This window comes from Vulpes lagopus, chromosome 3, assembly GCF_018345385.1.
Source record: "Vulpes lagopus strain Blue_001 chromosome 3, ASM1834538v1, whole genome shotgun sequence".
Taxonomy (NCBI): Eukaryota; Metazoa; Chordata; class Mammalia; order Carnivora; family Canidae; genus Vulpes; species Vulpes lagopus.
This window is the reverse complement of record NC_054826.1, coordinates 29679238-29700584: the sequence shown is the minus strand read 5'-3', so window position 1 is coordinate 29700584 and position 21347 is coordinate 29679238. Positions and strand designations below refer to the sequence as shown.

The 21347-nt window shown below is 43.5% G+C and overlaps 1 pseudogene; it reads right to left on the bottom strand.

Moving 5' to 3' along the window:
• Positions 1 to 2489: 2489 nt before the first annotated feature.
• On the bottom strand, positions 2490 to 3386 carry LOC121488194 (annotated as a pseudogene).
• Between the last annotated feature and the right edge of the window lie 17961 nt (positions 3387 to 21347).

Below are 21347 nucleotides of genomic sequence, written 5' to 3'. Positions count from 1 at the left end.
TGAGGGGAATAACCACTCGGCCATTTAATGAAAATTCCCATGATAACAGGCTGCCTCATGGGTTATAAAAAATAAGATTAAAGTGTTGAGCACAGTGCCAGGCTCTGAAGAAGCTACTGGTATTATGCCTGTTGAGTTCTTATGCCAAGGAGCTTGAATGACAGCTGGCTGAAATCCTGGTGGAAAAATGCTGGCGGTTGTTAGAGCATTCTTTTTTATTTCCTGTGATGGGACTTTGCAACTTGTCCTGCTGTTTCCTGGTAACCAGGGATGCAGTCAGTCAGGTCTTTGAAAGCAGTTCCTTTCAGGGTTTTGTTTGCAAGGAGAGCCAATTTGCGCAGCTTGGGTTGGAACAGAGCAGTCTGTTGGCCACAGGCATGCAGGGCAGGACTGGATGAGCCATCGCCCACCTGTGACACGGATCATGAGAGCCCAGCCTTGGCAGGTGAGCCTGATGCCATGAGCTACAGCTGCAACCTCAACCAGGACCCTAGAAATGGTCCCTACTGCCCACCTGCCTCCTTTCTCTGTCCTGAGCTCCTAGGAGTCTCTCAAACAAGCCTCCCTGTCTCCCCTCTGGCCCCTACCTACCCCTACACCACATGTTTTGTTACCTGGTCCAGCCACACACAACCCTCTCTCTGCCCAAGTCATACCTACTTCCCTTCACTTTTCAATTCTCTGGCCCTTCAGTCGTCTGCTCATGTTCCAGCTTGGCTCCTTCAGCATCTCTCCCCCACCCCACCTCACTGTCTTCTGCTAATCTGTTGGAGTCAGTTCTTCATCCCTCTCAAAGTCCCCCTTCTGGCTGCCCCTCTAGGTGCTTCACTGAATTCTCATGGCACCCCTATTTCCCACGTGCCACCACTGTTCCCCTGCATTCTAATAGCCTATTTTCCCCAATAACCTGTGAACTCTGAGAGGGCAAAGTAGGTCTCATTCAATGTCTCCGACCCCAGCCCTCAGCCCAGTCTCGAAAGTATAGGCTCAGTAATGATTTGTTTAGTGAATCACTGAAAGAATAGGTGAACGGGCTTCCCGCTTCTGTAAACTAAACAGATTCTATAAACTAGATAGTTTAAAGAGCCTTTCTGGATCCTCAATAACATAAGTATATGCATTCCTGTGCCTCAAAGAAATAAAGGAGGGACTCCTGGGTAGTCAGTGGTTGAGCATCTGCCTTCAGCTCAGATTGTGATCCCACGGTCCAGGGATCCAGTCCCCTATCGGGCTTCCTGCGAGGAGCCTGCTTCTCCCTCTGCCTCTGCCTCTGTCTGTCTCTCGTGAATAAATAAGTAAAATCTTAAAAAAAAAAAAAAAAAAAAAGAAAGAAAAGAAAAATCTCCAAGGGCATTCAAGAAATGAGGGGGAAAGTCCATTAATAAGAAATGGCTGAGGGAACACAGAGCTCTTAGGCAAAGAAAGTTGGGGTAGCCCTCCTGGCAAATACCAAGTCCGTGCCAGGAAGTTAGGTTTAGGCTCTGCCCTTAACTCAGTCCTCAGCCTCCAGATGAGGGCACTGAGCTTGACCTTCACAATAAGCCAGAAGTCCTGAGATTGGACTAATTAGTCCTGAGTAGGACTGTTCTGTGCTCTAGTCAAAAAGTAAAAGCAAGTCTGGAAAGAACCACAGTTGAGGCCCTCTGGGTTCCCACAGATAAGGTTCAACCAAATAGGAGCCCTCCTCCCCCCAAGAAAGATACCAACACTTGAAAATAGGTACCCAAACAAGTCAACAAACATTTATATACCACAAAGACTGCACGTTAGAATTAACAAAATACAACTACATATGAAATATTTAAAGAACCAATGGAACCCAAAAGTAGGCAAAATAAAAGTAATCAGATGTCTGAAAAGGAACCAAATACATTAGTTATTGAAATTAGATATTCAGTGGATGGGTTCAATGGCAGATTAGAGCCAAGAGAAGAAAGAATTACTGAACTGCAAAATCTAAAGAAATTACAAAACAGGGATGCCTGGGTGGCTCAGTCGTTGGGCATCTGCCTTTTATCAGGGCATGAGCCCTGGTCCAGGATTGAGTCCCACATTGGGCTCCCTGTGGGGGGAACCTGCTTCTCCCTCTGCCTAGGTCTCTGCCTCTCTCTCTGTGTCTCTCATGAATAAGTAAATAAATAAAATCTTAAAAAAGAAATTACAAAAGTCCAATGGGATTAGAACTGAATACGTTCCTGCTTTGCTTCCTTCCTGTTGTGCCTGAGTGAGAGCACTAGCCTTCCAGTTAACTTTCATTGACCTGGATGATGTGGCTCCCTCTCATCTAAGAGGTTACTATCAAGGTCATTTTCAATCTCTTAATGCAAGATCAGGAAAACCTTTCCCAAGACATTGCTTCAGGGGAGCCATTGACCCTAGTGGTCCAAAGACACTTAATATTGGTCAATCTGTTTTGGGGAGGAGGGGCAATGAATCATGTGTAGTCCTAAAGTTGTAGGATTTGGCCTTTTGGAAGGAGGTTTTTTGTTTTTGTTTTTTTTCTCTCACTTGAAAATTTTATTGGTCAGGGAGAAAGGAAGTCAGGCAGCTCCTCAGCTTCCCACCCAGGGTTCCACAAGCTCTCACTGCTTCCCGTTGCCATTGATGGGGCGGTTCACATGCTCAGGGGATGCCAGGAATGCCTTGAGCTTGAGTCTGGCACTGAGGTGGGCCACATAGGCTAAGAGCAGCGGGAAGGAGTCCAGGCAGCTGGGGGCCAGGACCTGGTGAATCCACAGCAAGTCCAGCAGGTTGTAGTCCACAAAGGAGATCTGGTTGCCCACGATGAAGGCTTGGCCCCCCTCATTTTGGGACAGCAGCATTTCAAAAGGCTTTAGGTAAGCTGGTAGTGCCCTCACATACTTTCCTGCCTCCTAGTTAGTGTAGATGAGGAGGGCGTATTTGCAGTGGAGATCCTCCACACCATTGTTCACGACAACCAGCAAGGCCACCTCCTGCTGGTCCTACCCGTAGAGCCCGAGGGAGCGGCCCAGGTGTCACAGGATGGCATTGGACTGGTATAGGGTGAGGTCTCCGTCCTGGAACTTGGGGAGCTGCCCATACAGACAGGAGGCCTTGAGTGAGCCCTTCATCCAGGTCTCCATGGTCACCTCCTCCTCCTTCCAGCTCTGGCCCTGGTCAGCCAGCAGCATGTGCATGGCCTCGCAGCGCCCTCGAACAGGGAAGTAGATGATGGTGTAGGGTGGCATGGTTGCAGTGCGGGTGGCGGTGGTGGTGGCAGTCAGCAAGGAGTTGTAGAGAGGTAGACTTGAGTTATTAAGGAGTTTTCTAAAAGAGCTGTTCAAAGAGGGAATAAAACTGCTTTGTGAGATAGGAATCCCCCCATCATTGGAGGCATACAAGTATAAACCAGGCCCCTAAAAACTAGTTACATCAGAATCTCTCAGTGTGGCAGAGACCATTGTTTCCCAGTATGCTTTTTCTTTTTCATTTTCTCTTGTAAAAAGGAATCTCAATTTTTAGCTAGATGTACGGTTGATCAGACTTCAGTGGCACCTGGGTGGCTCAATCAGTTAAGCATCCGACTCTTGATCTTTTGAGTTCAAATCCTGTGTTGGGCTCCATGCTGGGCATGGAGTCTACTTAAAAAAATAAAAATAAAAAGACTCCTCAGGCAGTTAAGTGTGGTTCATATGACTAAGTTGTGGCCAATGAGATGTAAGCAGAATCTGTGTGTGCAATTTGCAGGAAGTATCTTTTGGAAATATTAACCATAGTCACCTGTATTATATCCCCAGGACTTACTATAAATATAGGAAGTGTCTGGAAGAACAAAAGGCATACCCTTTAACCTTTTCTCTAAATAATTGCTTTCAGATCTCTGCTGGAACTTGTCACCTTATCAGACAGGCTCGGCCAGACCACCGATCAGTTAGCATTCCATACTTACCCCACCCCCCTCCAGCTATTATTCTCAAGATATTTAACCACTTGTTTGCCATTTTCATAGCACTCAACTCCACCCGATACATACATCTATGTGTCTAAGTCTGCTGGTTCTCAACCTTGAGCATGTATCAGATTTAGTAGATCTGGGATGGGGGCCTGAAGATTTTCATTTCTAACAAACTTTCAGGTGCTGCTGCCTATCTGTGGTCTAAAGACCACACCCTGAAAACCACTGGACTTTTTAGTCTCACTGCTATATCCCAGTACCAGGAACAGTGCATAAGTGGTGGTGCTTTGTAGATATTTACTGACTCAAATTACTGGTGTTGCCTCATGTAATCACTCTGAGGTAAGTATTGTTAATATCCACATTTTACACATGGGGAAACCAAGGATCAGAGATAAGTGACTTGTGCAGGGGCACATGGCGAGAAAGGGACAGAGCTGGGATTTAATCCTGCACACTTCATACCCCTGGCATGCTGGGGCCGGTCACAGGCAGACTGGCAAGGAGGTGGAGAAAGAGGATCTTCCTGTCCTAGCTTCTGCAGAGAACAGGGAAGTAGATGGCAGCCAAGTCTTGCTCCTTGTTAGAGCACTCACTCATGGGTGACCACCAGGTGGCAGCATCATTCTAACAGGAAGCTGCCTGCTGGAATGGGGAAGTCCGGGTTCCGATCTGAGGTCCGCCCTAGGCGTATCCCATGGGCCTGTGAGTAGGTCTCAGTTTCCCCATCTTTACAGAGGAGATTGGATCTCCTTAATCTCCAAAGAGCCCTTGCAGCTCAAATACCATCTATAAGAGACAGGTACAGCTGCTGAAATTCAAATACCCCAAAACCAGTTGTACTATTTTTTTTTCTCCTCTACTAGAAAGAAAAAACCCAACCATTACCACCATCACCCCCACAAAAACAACAAAAGCTCAGCTGTAATAGTAAACTGTCCAAAAGAAATATAATGCAAACCACAAAACTGAGCCACATGTAATTTCAAATTTCCTAGTAAACCTGTTAATAAAGTAGAAAAAATAACAGTAATTATATTTTATTTAATGCAATATATCCGAAATATTTTCATTTCAACATAATAATATGAAAACTATTAAAATATTTTACATTCTTTTCTTATACTAAGTTTTTGAAATCCAGCACATCTCAATTTAGACTAGCTACATTTCAGGCTTCAACTGCCACTTGTGGCTAGTGACTGCCCTATTAGACAACACAGCCCTAAGAATATTCATGGCACATGTTGAGGTAGGAACTGTGCTGAGTGTTTTATACGCACTGTCTTCATGCTCATAGCACCTGATGAAGTAAGCAAGGTGGTTATCCTCATTTTTGCAGATGAAGAAGCTCAAGCTTGGGGACACTGAGTGCCTTGGCCAAGATCACACATTGCAAATAAGCAGACAAGTCTGAATTTGAACTTGGCTCTGTCTGTCTCCCAAATCTGGGCTCTTCATCATCACCTAATCTTGCCCTGATGGTAGATATGCAGTTATGGGCCCCCACTGACACGATTCCAAATCCAGGGAGTGCAAAAGCCTGAGAGCCAACAAGAGGGCCTACCAGGGGAGGAGGCAAAGCCTTCAGCTATCATTCTCCCACCCTAGTTATGTATTTGGCAATGTTGAGCTTGCCTGGCAAACAACCAGGGACTCTGTCAAAGAGAAATAATCTCAGGAAAACCATGTTTGCATGATGAATAACTGGGCTTACAAAAAAAAAAAAAAAAAAAACCCTAAAAACAAAAACAAATCCAAACCCTGCGTCAGGAGAAAATGAAAATTGAGAACTGCAGAACCGCAGGAGAGTGCCGAAGAGGGTTCTATTCCAAGGGCCCAATGGGTGGAGACTATAGTAAGGTAAGCTGTAGCTTTCCCTCAGGAAAAACAGTGATGATGATGTTAATAGCTGAGATGTATTACATGCTTACCAAGCAGCTTAAATGTAGCATCTTCTTAATCCTCATAATCACAATTGGAAGTGGGTACAACTATCATTGCCATTTGCAGATGAGGAAACTGAGGCACTGGACACTAGTAGGTAGCAGAGTTGAGATTCACCCACAGCAATGTGGCCTGGAGTCCGTGTTTTGATTAGCAATAATCGCTCCGTGGATAAACCTCATTGGCTCCGATACTGCCACTGTGCAAAGCTTGGAGTCCGTGTTTTGGATAGCTATGCTATCATACTGCTTAGAATAGGCTGTTCGTGGAGGTAGTGAGCTCTCTGTCCCTGGAGGCATGTAAACATCAGGGATGTGAGGAAATGCTCGAAAGAGGTCATTCCTGGGTAGGACAGAAGCCTGGTGAACTGATACTGAGCTTGTCTGGAGAGTAATTGTAGAAATTGCCGCCATGAAACAAAGATAGGGGAAGGATCCCATCTGCCTTTCAAATCTATCCCATGGGAATTAGGGGTACAGGAGGCATGGTCTTCACCATGACTGGCCGAAGTGAGTAAGAGGTCTGTGGAGGCTGCATGACATGGTAGTTAAGAGAATGGGATCTAGGGATCCCTGGGTGGTGTAGCGGTTTGGCGCCTGCTTTTGGCCCAGGGCGCGATCCTGGAGACCCGGGATCGAATCCCACGTCGGGCTCCCGGTGCATGGAGCCTGCTTCTCCCTCTGCCTATGTCTCTGCCTCTTTCTCTCTCCGTGACTATCATAAATAAAAAATAAAAAATAAAAAATAAAATTAGGGGCAGCCCCGGTGGCGCAGCGGTTTAGCGCCGCCTGCAGCCTGGGGCGTGATCCTGGAGACCCGGGATCCAGTCCCACATCAGGCTCCCTGCATGGAGCCTGCTTCTCCTTCTGCCTGTCTCTCTCTCTCTCTCTCTCTCTCTCTCCCCCTCCATGTGTGTCTCACATTAATAAATAAATAAAATCTAAAAAAAAAAAAAAAAAAAAAAGACTGTCCTTAAAAAAAAAAAAAAGAGAATGGGATCTGCAGATAACTCAGACCTGCCTTCAAGTCCCTGCCACTTACCAGCACGCTTAGCGCCTACTTATAGATCTCATTATCTCCCTGAGGCTCATAGGGCTGTTGTGACAATACAATGAGAAACCATGTGGGAGTCAGTTATACTCAAAGAGGTGAGACACCAAGAGGGAGTGAAAGCCAGGACTGAAGGCCTTGGTGTACTCCAGGAAGTGCCACTTTTTCCTCAAATCCAGTGGATGGTGCTGTTGGTGGCAGCACTTGGGAAGTGAGCTGCGGTGCAGAAGCAGGACAGCTGAGTCCCGAGGAGCAGAAGAGACGTGTCAAGGAGCTCGTTTGGCTGCCACAGACGGGAGGCACTGGGAAGGAGGCTGGGTGACAGAGCGGCCTTGCTTGGAGGGGCAGCTTCTGCAGAAGCACCTCAGGACTTGCTGTGTAGGAGTCGGCAGGACCCCTCAGCACCATCAGCCCCTGCCCACTCCCTCCTGAGTCATTCCCCTCCACAAACATACTCAAAAACCGTGACCTGAGTCCTCTTCAACTGCTGCCCCCCCACCTCCCTGCTCCCCCTGCATGCTGGCACCACTTCTCCGCCCAGTCACCCCCCAACCCAATTCACTGACCTCCTGTCTTCGTCTCCCATGGCCTCCACGTGACCAAGCCCAACGGGCCTCCTCCTCCACCTTGTCCTGGCAGCGGTATCACACAGTTAACACTCCTCCTCCACTCCTTTATTGGCATCTGTGAGTGCACCCTCTCCTGGCTTTGCTTCTTCCTGATGGCTCCTCCACCATGGTCAGGGCTGCTCCTCCATCCAGTCTCTAAATGTTGAGGGTCCCCAGAGGTCAGCCCTAGTCCCATGGTTTTAAACCATCTGCGAGTTGATCATTTACAGATGTCTACGTTCACTCTTTTTAAGTGTCAGTCTGGTACTGTCAACCATCTACTGGATGTCTACATGTGGGTGTCACACAACATAGCCAGAACCAAACTCTGGAGGCTGTCTGACACAGAATGTGCTCTCCCATCTTCCCGATCTTGATGAATGCCACCATCTATTGTGCCCCAAACGCAGGCACCATCAGTGATCTCATTCCCAAAGCTGGTGCTGACATCTCTCCCTTCAAAACAGCTATGGAATCCATCCACTTCTCCCCATCTCCACCACCACCGGAAATCACCATCTTTCACCTAAGCTACTTCATTCCTAACTGGTCTCCAAGCTTCCACTCCTGCTCCCCTTAAATCTATATGCCACACATCATTTTAAAACATAAACCAAAAGCAGCCCTTTCCTGCCTCTCACCCTCTGCTAGCTTCCCACTGTTTTGAAATAATACCCACTAACACCCAAGCCTGCATGATCTGGTCCCTGCCTATCCCATGAACATTTGAAACCACTCTCCCCCTTGCTCAAAATGCTCAGACGTATGCCGTTTCTTTCTATTCCTCAAATGTGCTAAGGACTTCCTATTTCCGTGAATGACATCATCTTCCCTGTCACCCACGTAGGAATGCTCAGCAGCATCTTGGTCCCACCCCTTTCTCCATATCCAGACTGGCCCAAGTCCCGTGGACTTTCCTCCTGATGTTCTTACTCTTCGTCCCCTTTATTCCATGCTCCCAGCCGTAGGCTCCACCAGGCCTTGCCTCTCTAGTCTGACTTCACTACGGCCTTCTAACTGGTCTCCCTGCCTCTAGCTTCATGCTGTGACCTGACCCCAGCCACAGACTGACTCCTGATCCCTAAGCTTAACTCCAGCCACTGGTCGCCTAGTCTCTGATTGGTATCTGACTTCTGTGCCACCAGAGACTGGGGCTCAGCCTTCACCAGGTATTTTCTTTTTTTCTTTTTTAATTTTTATTTATTTATGATAGTCACACACAGAGAGAGAGAGAGAGAGGCAGAGACATAGGCAGAGGGAGAAGCAGGTTCCATGCACCGGGAGCCCGACATGGGATTCGATCCCGGGTCTCCAGGATCGCGCCCTGGGCCAAAGGCAGGCGCTAAACCACTGCGCCACCCAGGGATCCCTTCACCAGGTATTTTCAAATGCCGTTGTATCCTAGTGCCTGACATAGAACCGGTGCTTAGCACATACTTGTTGGGTGACTGAATCATAGGGGAGGACTACTCAGTCAGTCCTGTTCAGAGGCACTAGCTGAGATCACAAGTCCAAAGGCTATTTACCTACCTGCCAGATGGCACCTGGGAGAAGAGTCTGGGAGTTCCAGATCCTAAATTGGTTGTAGAACATCTGACCTTGGGTGAGTCAAATCCTTTCCTTGCTCAATTGTGCCTTTGGTAAGGTGGGAAGAAACAGAATAGCTAGTCTCTTTTTCCCAGAAGCGTTGGACTATATTCAGGGCTTTTTGTTACAAAGTGCTTTCCATCCAGGCTCTCCTTAGACCTTCAGTGCAGTCCCACGAATCATTGGAGATTTTCTGTCCCTATTGCGCAGATTCTCAGCATTGCAGCCCAAGCAGCCCTTTTATTTTTTATTTTTATTTATTTTTTATGTTATTTTTTATTTTTATTTTTTCCAAGTAGCTCTTTTAAAACACAATTAGATAACAGCACTCCGGTGCTCAAAGACTTCCCGTGGCTCTTGATATTTCCACTCAGAGTAAAAGCCAAAGTCATGAAAATAGCCGCAGTGTCTGGCTGCATACATCACTGACCTTACGTCCATTCACTATCCAGCTCCATGGCTCCACTCCAGCCACACTAGCCTCATTGCTCTTCCTCGGCCATACCAAGCACATCCCCACCATGAGGTCTTTGCCCTGGCTTTTCCTTCTGTTGAGGACCCTCTTCCCCAGACATGGGCTTGGTAAACTACATCACCTCCTTCAAGCTTATGCTCAAATCTGGCCTTGCCAGTGAAGCCCATCCCAGCACTTATAAAGTGCTGAAACCTGCCCTCATCCACCTGCCCCAGCAATACCTTTTTCCAGCTTGCTCATCTCTCTCTAACAAATAATATAGTTTACTTGTTTATCTTCCTGTAGAATGTAAATTCTGTAAGGGCAGAGATAGTTCTCTGCTTTGTTCATTAATAAAGCCCAAATACCCAGGATAGTGTCTAGCACAAAGTAGATGTACAATAAATAATTATTGAACGAGTGAATGAAAGAAGTAAAGTAAGTAACTTGCCTGGAGCGTCTGTAGCAGATAGACTGGAGCCCAGATCTGCTCCATCCCCACAAAGAGCCCCTTTCCTGGCTCTGTGTTCATGGCCCAAGGGTACTAGGATCCTCTGAAGCCCCACACCAAAATATGGCTGGGCCGTGTGTGGTAGGGACAGCGCTGGACATGCACTGCGTGCCTGCCACCTGGGGCAGCTCTTCTTTGTCAGGGATTTAGGGACGAAGGAAGAGAACAACATGGGCCTGATGTCCCGGAAGACTCCACCCCCAGGCTTTCCCAAGTGAACTGGCAGGAGCTCATACCTCTGGAGCCTGGAGTACTGAGACCAGGGGAGGGGAGGCATTTCAACTAACCAGCTTGACGTGTACACTATGAGACTCCCAGGAAGGTCCCAGGTGGGAGGATAAACATGCTCAAACAAACATGCTTGCTACTTTCTTTTGCTTAGCAGCTCCAAGTTTCTGTACACAGACAGGGTCCCTGATTCAGATTTAGCAAGTTTTCAGGAAAAATCATAGAGCTACCGAAATTTTACTGCACACTTAGTCTCTGTGTCAGGCACATGTGTATTAACTCATTTAATTCTCCCAGAAATCCAATAAGATGGATTCTATTGTATGCCTATTTTACAGATGAGGAAATGGAGGCAAAAGGAAGTGATCTGCTTAAAATCACACATCTAGTAAGTAGTAGAGCTGGAATTTTTTCCTGTGAAAAAAGACCAAAAAACTTTTTGATAGTTACTGAGAAAGTCCAACAAAGATTACAGCACATATTATGTGCCTATGCTGCGAAAGAGCCCACTATCCCCACAAGTGTCAATATAACAGTGATGAGAATGTGGTGTCTTCTTGGCACCCAACACAGTTCCTATATAGGATTTGTATACAATTGCCTTTTTTCCCAACCATTTATTTTGAAAAATTTCAAGCATATAGAAAAGTGATCATTCCTATACCCCACCATCTATAGTCAACTATTGTTAATATATCTATTATCTATCTGTATCTTTTTTGTGAACTATTTGAAAGTAAGTTGCAAACATCATGTCATATCACCTCCAAGTATTTCATTCAGCCTTCAGCTCCCAAAAAGATATTCACTTATAGTAAGGAATTTCATTATCACACCTAAGAAAAGCAATAAATCCCAAATATCCTCTTAATATTCTATCCAGATTCAAATTTCCTCAATCTCTCAAAAATGTCTTTTTATAGCTTTTTTTTTTCAAACCAGAATCTTGTCAAGATTCACAAATTGCATCTGGTATTACATTTCTTTCATCTTTTTTTTTTTTTTTTTTTTTTTAGTTTTTATGTAATCTCTACACTCAACATGGGGCTTGAACTCACAACCCTGAGATTGAGTGGTATGTTCCACTGACTGAGCTGGCCAGGTACTCCTACATTTCTTTAATCTTTTAAAATATAAAACCTTCTACACACACACACACACACACACACACACACACACACACTTTTTTCATGGCGTTGACTCTTTAATGATAACAGTCACTGTCTTGCAGACTGTCTTTGAATTTGTTTGTTTCCTCATAGTGTCATTTAACTTGTTCTTCTATCCCTCTAATTACTATAAACTGGAACTTAGGTTTAAGGATAAATTCAGGTTAATGATTTTTTTTAGCAAAGATATTTCTCACCTGATGCAGAATATTACACCCCATTAGGAAACATAATGTAGGGTTATCCCACTGTTGTTAATGCTAAGTTTGATCACTTGGTGGTGACAGCAAGACTGCATCATTGTAAAGTGCCTTTCCCTCTTTGCAACCAGCAAGGACCTTCGGGATGATACTACAGTGTGTGGGTATCCTGTCCCCCTCCAACCTTTGAACTCGTGGTTTTGGCATCCATGGGTGGCTCTTGCCTGAACCAGCTATTACACTGGAGTTATAAAAAGGTGATTTTCTAATTCTATCTTTTATTTTATGTTAGTTTTCTTGCATTCTTCTGTAAAAAAGAATTTTCTTTATCAACTGGGATTGAACTATAGTTTCTTCTAAAGAGGCAAGTTAAATTATTCTAATTGATTCTGAAATTGTCCCCTATTTGGCTAACAGGTGCCCATTCAAGTTGGATCCTGGATCTATCTTTTTTTTTTTTTTTAAGGAATCTCCTTATAAAGATTTTATGTATGTATGTATGTATGTATGTATGTATTTATAGGGAGCATGAGCACTGGGGAGGGGCAGAGGGAGAAGGAAGGGAGAGAATCAAGCAGACTCTGCATTGAGCACAGAGCTGATGTGGGGCTCTATCTCATGACCCTGAGATCATGACCTGAGCCAAAATCAAAAGTTGGACTCTCAGCCAACTGAGCCACCCAGTCACTCCACATCCTGGATCCTGACATATCCCAGTAGTCTTTAAGCATTTCCTTGCTTTCTGGAAAAAAAATGTCTCCAACACACCTACTTGTATTTTCTTTTCCTCTGCCCCGTGATCCAGCTATTGGAACTTGGATGTGAATACAGAAAGTCTGCCCAGAGCTCTTTTGTTTAATTGCAGGACTAGTCTCAGCACTGTGCAAACTTGGGCCAGTTCTTTTCCCCTTTCTGAGCCAAGCTTTCTCCACCTGAACAATGGGGGAGATGAATCCTGCTTTAACCTGTATCCCTCTAAGGGTGTATCAGATACCAAGCTTCCCTGCTTTCCATCACTTTATCTCACTTCCCCCATGCAAGGAGACAGGTGGCACAGGACTCCTTCCCTGGGCAGTGGGGCCTGTGACAACTGGGACCTCTTACCCTGTTAGAAAAATGGAGGGAGCCCCTCTCCTGCTTACCCTGGGGAAACTCAGGTTTGGAGTCCACCCTCCTGGCTAGAATTAGCCTCTAGCCCCCTCTGGGCAAGGCCAGGTTGGTCTTTGGGGTCATCCTCAGCCTTAGCCTAAAGTTGCTTCATAAGGGAGAGGATTTGGACTGCCATTCTGTTTTCACAATCAGCTTAGAATCAATTGACTTTGATGCATTTTTTTCTTTATTTTTAAATTTAGTTTTACTTTGTATCAAAGGTACAAATTTACATATTTAAAGAATCAAATACATCTATAAGGCTTGCGTGAAAAATAGCATTTCCTCACCTTCCTATTTCAAACTTTTTTAAAGTTACTTTTATTTTTTTTTTTAAGATTTCATTTATTTATTCATTGGAAACACAGGAGAGAGAGAAGCAGAGACAGAGGCATAGGGAGAAGCAGGCTCCATGCAGGGAGCCCAGTGTGGCACTCGGTCCCAGGACTCGAGATCACGTCCTTAGCAGAAGGCAGATGCTCAACTGCTGAGCCACCCAGGTGTCCCTCAAATATTTTTTAGCTAATTCTTTTGATATTTATCTCTGTATCTCTGAATGACTTCCGGTATTACTTCCTGATTTTTAAATTTATATATTATCTGGCTGGTTTTTCACAGTGGAAGATGAAGATTTAGCCCTTTTTCATCCTCTGTCCCTCTGTGTCACTCTTTCTGTCCTCTCATCATCCCTTATGCTTCTATTTTATATTTGGTTATGTATAATTAGCATTCAAAGTTTACCATATTATGACAACGTATACAGCATTCAATTTGAGCTACAGTGTGCTAGGATTACTATTCATTTCCTATATAACTTTCATTTTCCCAACACTTAATAATTATCTTGGTTTTTCATTTACTTAATTTTCTTTCTTTTTTTTAAAAAAGGATTTTATTTATTTATTTGAGAGAGAGTGAGAGAGCACAAGCAGTGGGAGGCAGCAGAGTGAGAGGAAGAAGCAGGCTCCCCACTGAGTAGGGAGCCTGATGCAGGGCTCAATCCTGGGACCCTGGGATCATGACCTGAGCCAAAAACAGACACTTAACCAACTGAGCCACCTAGGTGCCCTTTCTTTTTTTTTTTTAGTTTTTTTTCTTTTTCTTGTAATTCCAGTACAATTAACATACAATGTTATATTAGTATCAGTGGTATATTTTCTTTTTTTATTTATTTATTTTTATTTTTTTTTTAATTTCTTTTTTAAATTTACTTATGATAGTCACAGAGAGAGAGAGAGGCAGAGTCACAGGCAGAGGGAGAAGCAGGCTCCATGCACCGGGAGCCCGACGTGGGATTGGATCCCGGGTCTCCAGGATCGCGCCCTGGGCCAAAGGCAGGCGCCAAACCGCTGCGCCACCCAGGGATCCCAGTATCAGTGGTATAATATTCAACAATTCTGTACATTACTCAGGGCTCATCATGCTAAGTGTAGTCTTTAATCCCCATTACCTCTTTCATCTATCCCCATCCCCAACCTCCCCTCTGGTTACCATCAGTTTGTTCTCTATAGTTAAGAATCTGTTTCTTGATTTGTCTCTTTTTTCTTTTCCTTTGCTCATTTTCTTTTGTTTCTTAAATTCCACATATGAGTGAAATCATATTTGTCTTTCTCTGACTGACATATTTGCTTAGGATTATACTTTCTAGATCCATCCATGTTGTTGCAAATGGCAAGATTTAAATTTTTTGTGGCTGAATAATATTCCATTGTTTTCTATTCTATCTTCTTATCCACTTCTCTGTTGATGGACAGCTAGTCTGCTTCCATAGTTCAGTTATTATAAATAATGCTGCAATAAACATAGGGATGCATGTTATCTCTTTGAATTACTGTTTTTGTATTTTTGGAGTAAATTCCTAGTAGTGTGATTGCTGGATCATAGAGTAGTTCTATTTTTAAATTTTGAGGAACCTCCATACAGTTTTGCAGAGTGGCTGCACCAGTTCATGTTCCCACCAAGAGTGCATAAGTGTTCCTTCATTTACTTCATTTTCTATGAAATTATCACAATTTAATCTCATACTCTTCAAAAAATATCTAAATTTTCTCTATCAAGTTTGTCATGTTGAAGAGCTATCTTTCAGAGCCTTTGGGCCTGATCCGATGTAGGTGTTTTGTTTTATTCCTAGAATTTCTGTGTGCCACCCTTCTGGGAATCCCCATTCCCTCTCACAAGTTGAGTTTCATTTCCCATGTCCCAGATCTTCTCTTATTTTTAGTGAACTCCTTAATTTTGGTAGAGTATAACCTCCTGAAGTTTTCTGAGAAAGGAAAATTTTTGAGACATTGAATGTCTGAGAATATTTTAATGACATCCTTAATGTGTTTAATAATTTGATTCAGTAAAGATTCTAGGTTGGGAATCATTTTCCCATAGACTTTTGAGGGCATTGCTCCGTTATCTTCTGGTTTCCAGGGTTGCTGTTAAGAAGTCCAAAGTCATTGTGATTCCTGTTTTGTTTTTTTTGTTTCTTTTTGTATATAATTTGTTTTTTTCCTTTTTGGAAATTTGGAATTTGTGGAATCTTTTCTTTGTCACTATTTTTCTGAAACCTCAATCATGATGTCCTTTTGTTTGAAATTATTTTATGCCTTTTCCTTGGTACTCACTGGGCCCTTTCAATTTGGAAACTGAGTTCTGAAAATGATACTGAATTATTTCACTGATGATTTCTTCCCCTTGACTTTCTCCATTCTTTATTTCTTGAACTCTGATATTTGACTGTTAGGCTTTCCAGACTAGTCTTTAATTCTCTTATCTCTTCTTTCTGATTTTTCTTTTTATCCTTGTAGGAAATTTATCTTTCTAAGAGATTTAAAAAAGCTTTATCTTCCATCTACCAGTTGTTTAATATCTGCCCTTGTACTTTTAATCCTCAATAGCTGTGTTTTTCTTCTAAGAGTATTTATATCTTTATAGCATCCTATTCTTCTTTCATGGGTACAGTATCATATTTTATGTCCCTAGGGCTAGTCATAGCCATTTGTTTCCTCCATGGAGTTTTTTGGGGGTTTGGGTTATTTGTTTAGTTCATTCTCTTTTATGTTGGAGGCTTTCTTCAGAGGTTCTATGATCCTTGATTGTCTAAAAGACCAAATGGATGCTGTAATCTATGAATAGGGCTTAACCACTGAGGGCTTCCCTATAGCATTATCTGTTTATGGGGGAACCCCCAATGTCAGAATATTTAGGTCATTCTTACTGGTACGGTCATGTTCTCCAAAGAAGGATCTTTCCATGTATTACCTGGAAGGAGAGGCCTGCCTTTTAGCATTCTGAGAACTGAGGGGGAGTGGGGGGAGAAGGCTGGGACTCTTAGCTTTAGTACCAGCCTATGCCCTTTACCAGGCCTGGGGATAAACTTCCAGTCTTCTCTGAGAGGAAGGGGATATCCAACTGTTCCATGAACAGACTTCCAACCAATCCTCCTCTTCTTAGTCCCACCTTTACTCCCACCCAGTTACCTAAATTCCCAATTCCTGAGCCTGTTCTTCCATGTAAATAGGTGGCTTCTCAGCTTTTCTAGCTGCAGGTTTAAAATTTAGTTTTTGGGGGTCTGCTATGGTAGTTACCACTAGTCCATACATGCTCTCCAGCTTCCAAACTTCTGCTGCTGTTTTCTCTTCTGTCCTCTTTGTTCTTATAGTTTACCAAAAAAAAAAAAAAAAAAAAAAAAAGTCATTTGAGAGAGGAAGCAAAGCTATGTGCATGTTCTAGCCATCCTTACCAAGAAATCTTTTTTTAAATTCAGCTATAATTCTCATAGCACTGTATTCAAGCTTTTAAAATTGTACAACTCAGTGGTTTTCCACATATCCACAAAGTTGTATAACCATTACCACTATCTAATTCCAGAATATTTTCATCACCCCAAAAGGAAACCCTGTACCCATTAGCAATCATTCTGTATCCTCCCTCCCCTACCCCCTCCCCCTCCCCCAGCCCCTGGCAGCTACTAATCTACTTTCTTTCTCTGTGGATTTGCCTATTCTAGACATTTCACAGAAATAGAATCATACAATATATAGCCTTTTATGGCTGGCTTATTTCATTTAGCATAGTGTTTTCCGAATTCAAACATTCTGTGGCATGAATCAGTATTTCATTATTTTTTAAAAACAACAGTTCTGTTGAGATTTTAACTCCTCTTTATGGCTAAATAATATTCTATTACATGGGTATGCCACGTTTTATTCACTCATCAGTTGGTAGCTATTTGGGTTGTTTTAACTTTTGGGCTATTGAGAATAATGGCACTATGAATATTTGTGTACAGATTTTTGTGTAGGGCTATGTATTCATTTCTCTTGTGTAGATATCTAGGAGCAGAATTACTGGGTCATATGGTAACTCTGTGTTTAATTTTTTGAGACACTATCAAATTGTTTTTCAAAGTAGCTGTGCCATTTTATTTATTTTTTTTAATTTTTATTTATTTATGATAGTCACAGGGGAGAGAGAGGCTCAGAGACACAGGCAGAGGGAGAAGCAGGCTCCATGCACCGGGAGCCCGACGTGGGGCTCGATCCCGGGTATCCAGGATCGCGCCCTGGGCCAAAGGCAGGCGCCAAACCACTGCACCACCCAGGGATCCCTTATTTTATTTCTTAAAGTAAAATCTTCCTGCATTGTGGTCCTCAAACTCATGACCCTGAGATCAAGAGTCACATGCTCTGGGGATCCCTGGGTGGCTCAGTGGTTTAGCTCCTGCCTTCTGCGCAGGGAGTGATCCTGGAGTCCCTGGATGGAGTCCCACATCGGGCTTCCTGCACGGAGCCTGCGTCTCCTTTGGCCTATGTCTCTGCCTCTCTCCCTCTCTGTGTCTCTCATGAATAAATAAATAAAATCTTAAAAAAAAAAAACAAAAAAAGAGTCACATGCTCTACTGACCTAGCCAGCCAGGCATCCCAGCTGCACCATTTTACATTCCCACCAGCAAGAGCTGACAGTTTTTTTCCACATCCTTGTCAACACTTTTTATTGTGTTTTGTTTTTTTTTAAGATTTTATTTATTTATTCATGAGAGACACAGAGAGAGAGAGAGGCAGAGACACAGGCAGAGAGAGGAGCAGGCTCCATGCAGGGAAACCGAAGCGGGACTCGATCCCGGGTCTCCAGGATCACACCCCAGGCTGAAGATGGCACTAAACCGCTGAGCCATTGTATGTCTTTTTGATTATAGCCATCATAGTGGGTGTGAAGTGGCACCTCATTGTGGCTTTGATTTGCATTTCCCTAATGACTAATGATGTTGGAACATCTTTTCATGTGCTTATTGACCATTTGTACATCTTTGGAGAAAAATCTACTGAATTCCTTTGCCCCTTTGAAATTAGGTTATCTTGTAACTATTGAGTTCTAATACCTCTTTATATATTCTGGACATTAGACCCTTATCAGATATATAATTTGTAAAGATTTTCTCCTGTTGACAGAACATGAAAGACTCCTAACTCTGGGAAACGAACTAGGGGTGGTGGAAGGGGAGGTGGGCGGGGGTGGGGGTGAATGGGTGGTGGGCACTGAGGTGGGCACTTGACGGGATGAGCACTGGGTGTTATTCTGTATGTTGACAAATTGAACACCAATAAAAATAAATTTATTTAAAAAAATATTTTCTCCTGTCTCATAGGCTGAATTTTTATGTTCTTTATAGAGACCTTTGAAATACAGTATTTTTCTTTGTCACTAGTCTTTTAAGAAAGATTTTTTAAAAGTCTTATTTTAAAAATAGTTTTATTGAGATATAATTGACACATATTAAATTTTATGTATTTAAAGTGCATAATTTGGCAAGCTCTGACATATACATACATTATGAAAATAGCTCTACAATCAAGAGAATGCCCTCACAGTTTCTTTGTGCCCATTTGTCATCCCTCCTTTTTATCCCTTCCTGCACACCCCCCCCCCCCCCAATCCTTAGGTCACTACTCATCTCTTTTCTATCACTGTAAATTAGTTTGTATTTCCTAGAATTTTATCTAAATGGAATCTTACAGCATATTCTCTTTTTTTTCTGGCTTCTTTCATATAGCATAATTATTTTGAGATTCATCCAGGTTGTGTATCAATAGTTCATTCCTTTTTATTGCTGAGTAGTATTCCATTGTATGGATGAGCCACAATTTGTTTATCTAGTCACCTGTTGAAGGACATTTGGGTTGTTTCCAGTTTGGGACTATTATGAACATTTGTGCTCAAGTTTTTTTTTTAAAGGTTTTTTTTTTTTAAAAGATTTTATTTATTTATTCATGAGAGACACAGAGAGAAAGAGAGGCAGAGACACAGGCAGAGGGAAAAGCAGGCTCCATGCAGGGAGCTGGACATGGGACTCGATCCTGGGTCTCCAGGATCGCACCTCAGGCTGCAGGCGGCGCTAAGCCGCTGCGCCACCAGGCCGCCCTTAAGTTTTTTGTTTTTGTTTTTTTTTAAGATTTATTTACTTATTCATGAGAGACACACACACAGAGGCAGAGACACAGGCAGAGGGAGAAGCAGGCTCCTCGCAGGAGCCGGATGTGGGACTCAATCTCAGATCGCAGGGTCGCGATCTGAGCTGAAGGCAGCCGCCCAACTGCTCAGCCACCCAGGTGTCCCTGTGCTCAAGTTTGCATGGATACATGATTTTATTTGTCTTGATGATGTAGAAGATATCTTACCTAGTAAATATTTGAATAACAGTTTCATTTCTTGAGCATCTCCTATGGTACCAGGCTTTGTGCTCATAAATGCTTATTTAATCTTACAACTCTGCAAGTTTAGTATTATTGTCCCTCTTTTCCAAAGGAGAAAACCGATTCAGAAGGGTCAAGGGACTGCCTCGGGTCATGCGGTTAGGGTCTTTCTGACTTGGGATTTGAACTCAGGTCTGGTGCATTGAAGGCCACGTCTGCTCTTTTTCCCTCCCCTCAAAATACATATACTATCTCCCTTGATTCTTTTTTTTTTTTTTTTAATTTTTTTTTTTTTATTTGTTTATGATAGTCACAGAGAGAGAGAGAGAGGCAGAGACACAGGCGGAGGGAGAAGCAGGCTCCATGCACCCGGAGCCTGATGTGGGATTCGATCCCGGGTCTCCAGGATCGCGCCCTGGGCCAAAGGCAGGCGCCAAACCGCTGCGCCACCCAGGGATCCCTCCCTTGATTCTTGAAATCTAAGATGCATTGAATCTACAAACCACAAAGTTTTTTGCTTTTTAAAGATTTTATTTATTCATGAGAGACACAGGCAGAGGGAGAAGGAGGATCCTCGCAGAGAACCTGATGGTGGGATTCTATCCCAGGATAGAATTTAATCATTTAATCTTTACAGCAACACTTTGTTCATTTAATCTTTACAGCAACTTTGTTGTTGTTGTTGTTTTTAAAGATTTTATTTGTTTATGAGACACAGAGAGAGAGAGAGGCAGAGACCCAGGCAGAGGGAGAAGCAGGCTCCATGCAAGGAGCCGATGCAAGACTCAATCCTAGGACTCCGGGATCACGACCTGAGCCAAAGACAGACTATTAACCACTGAGCCACCCAGGTGACCCTGCCTTTTTTTCTTTTCTTTTCTTTTCTTTTTTTTTTTTGAGAGAAAGAGAGCGAGAGGGAGAGCACAAGCTGAGGAGCAGGTGAGAAAGAAGCAGACTCCCCTCTGAGCAGGAAGCCTGATGCAGGGCTCGATCCCAGGACCCTGAGATCATAACCTGAGTTGAAGGCAGACTCTTAACTGACTGGGCCACCCAGATGCCCCGAAACCACAAAGTTTTTAAATAAAAAAATTGTTAAAAAAAAACTTATTGATGTAAATTTTGAAACATACAAAACACATAAAGATTAATAAAACAAATATGGTAGGTAAGCCACAGATAGTAAGAAATAAAACCTTGCCAACACAGTTAAATCTCCACCAGCCCCCCTTTCCAGGTCCTCCGCAGAGGCCTCCACTGTCCTGAATTTGAACCACATGGTTTGGACATCAGCATAACAGAAGAGCAGAGTGTAAACACAGACTCTCTACTTCTGGTATGCATGATCCTGGGCCAGCACGGAGCCTCTCAAAGCCTCAGTGTATCTCCCTAATAAATAAATAAAGAGAAAATAAAACAGGCCTCAAAGTGTGGCTGTAGGGACGGCTGGGTGGCTCAGTGGTTGAGCGTCTGCCTTTGGCTTGGGCTGTGATCCTGGGGATCCGGGATCGAGTCCCACATCGGGCTCCCTGTATGGAGCCTGCTTCTTCCTCTGCCTGTGTCTCTGCCTCTTTCTCTCTGTGTCTATGAATAAATAAATAAAATCTTAAAAAAAAAAATGAACAAAGTATGTAAAACGATTAGCACCGTGCCTGGCACAAAGGAAGGCTTAGTAAGTGGCAGCAAATATTAGTACGAGAACCTTAAAACCAGGACTCAGGTTCATAAAATGCTCAAGTTAGAAGGGAGCATGGGGGACACTGGCCCATCATTCCCCCCCAATCCCACCTTCTGCATCCACTCATCAGTGGGGAAGAAGGGGAGACAAAGGCATTTTCTGTTTCAAAGTGA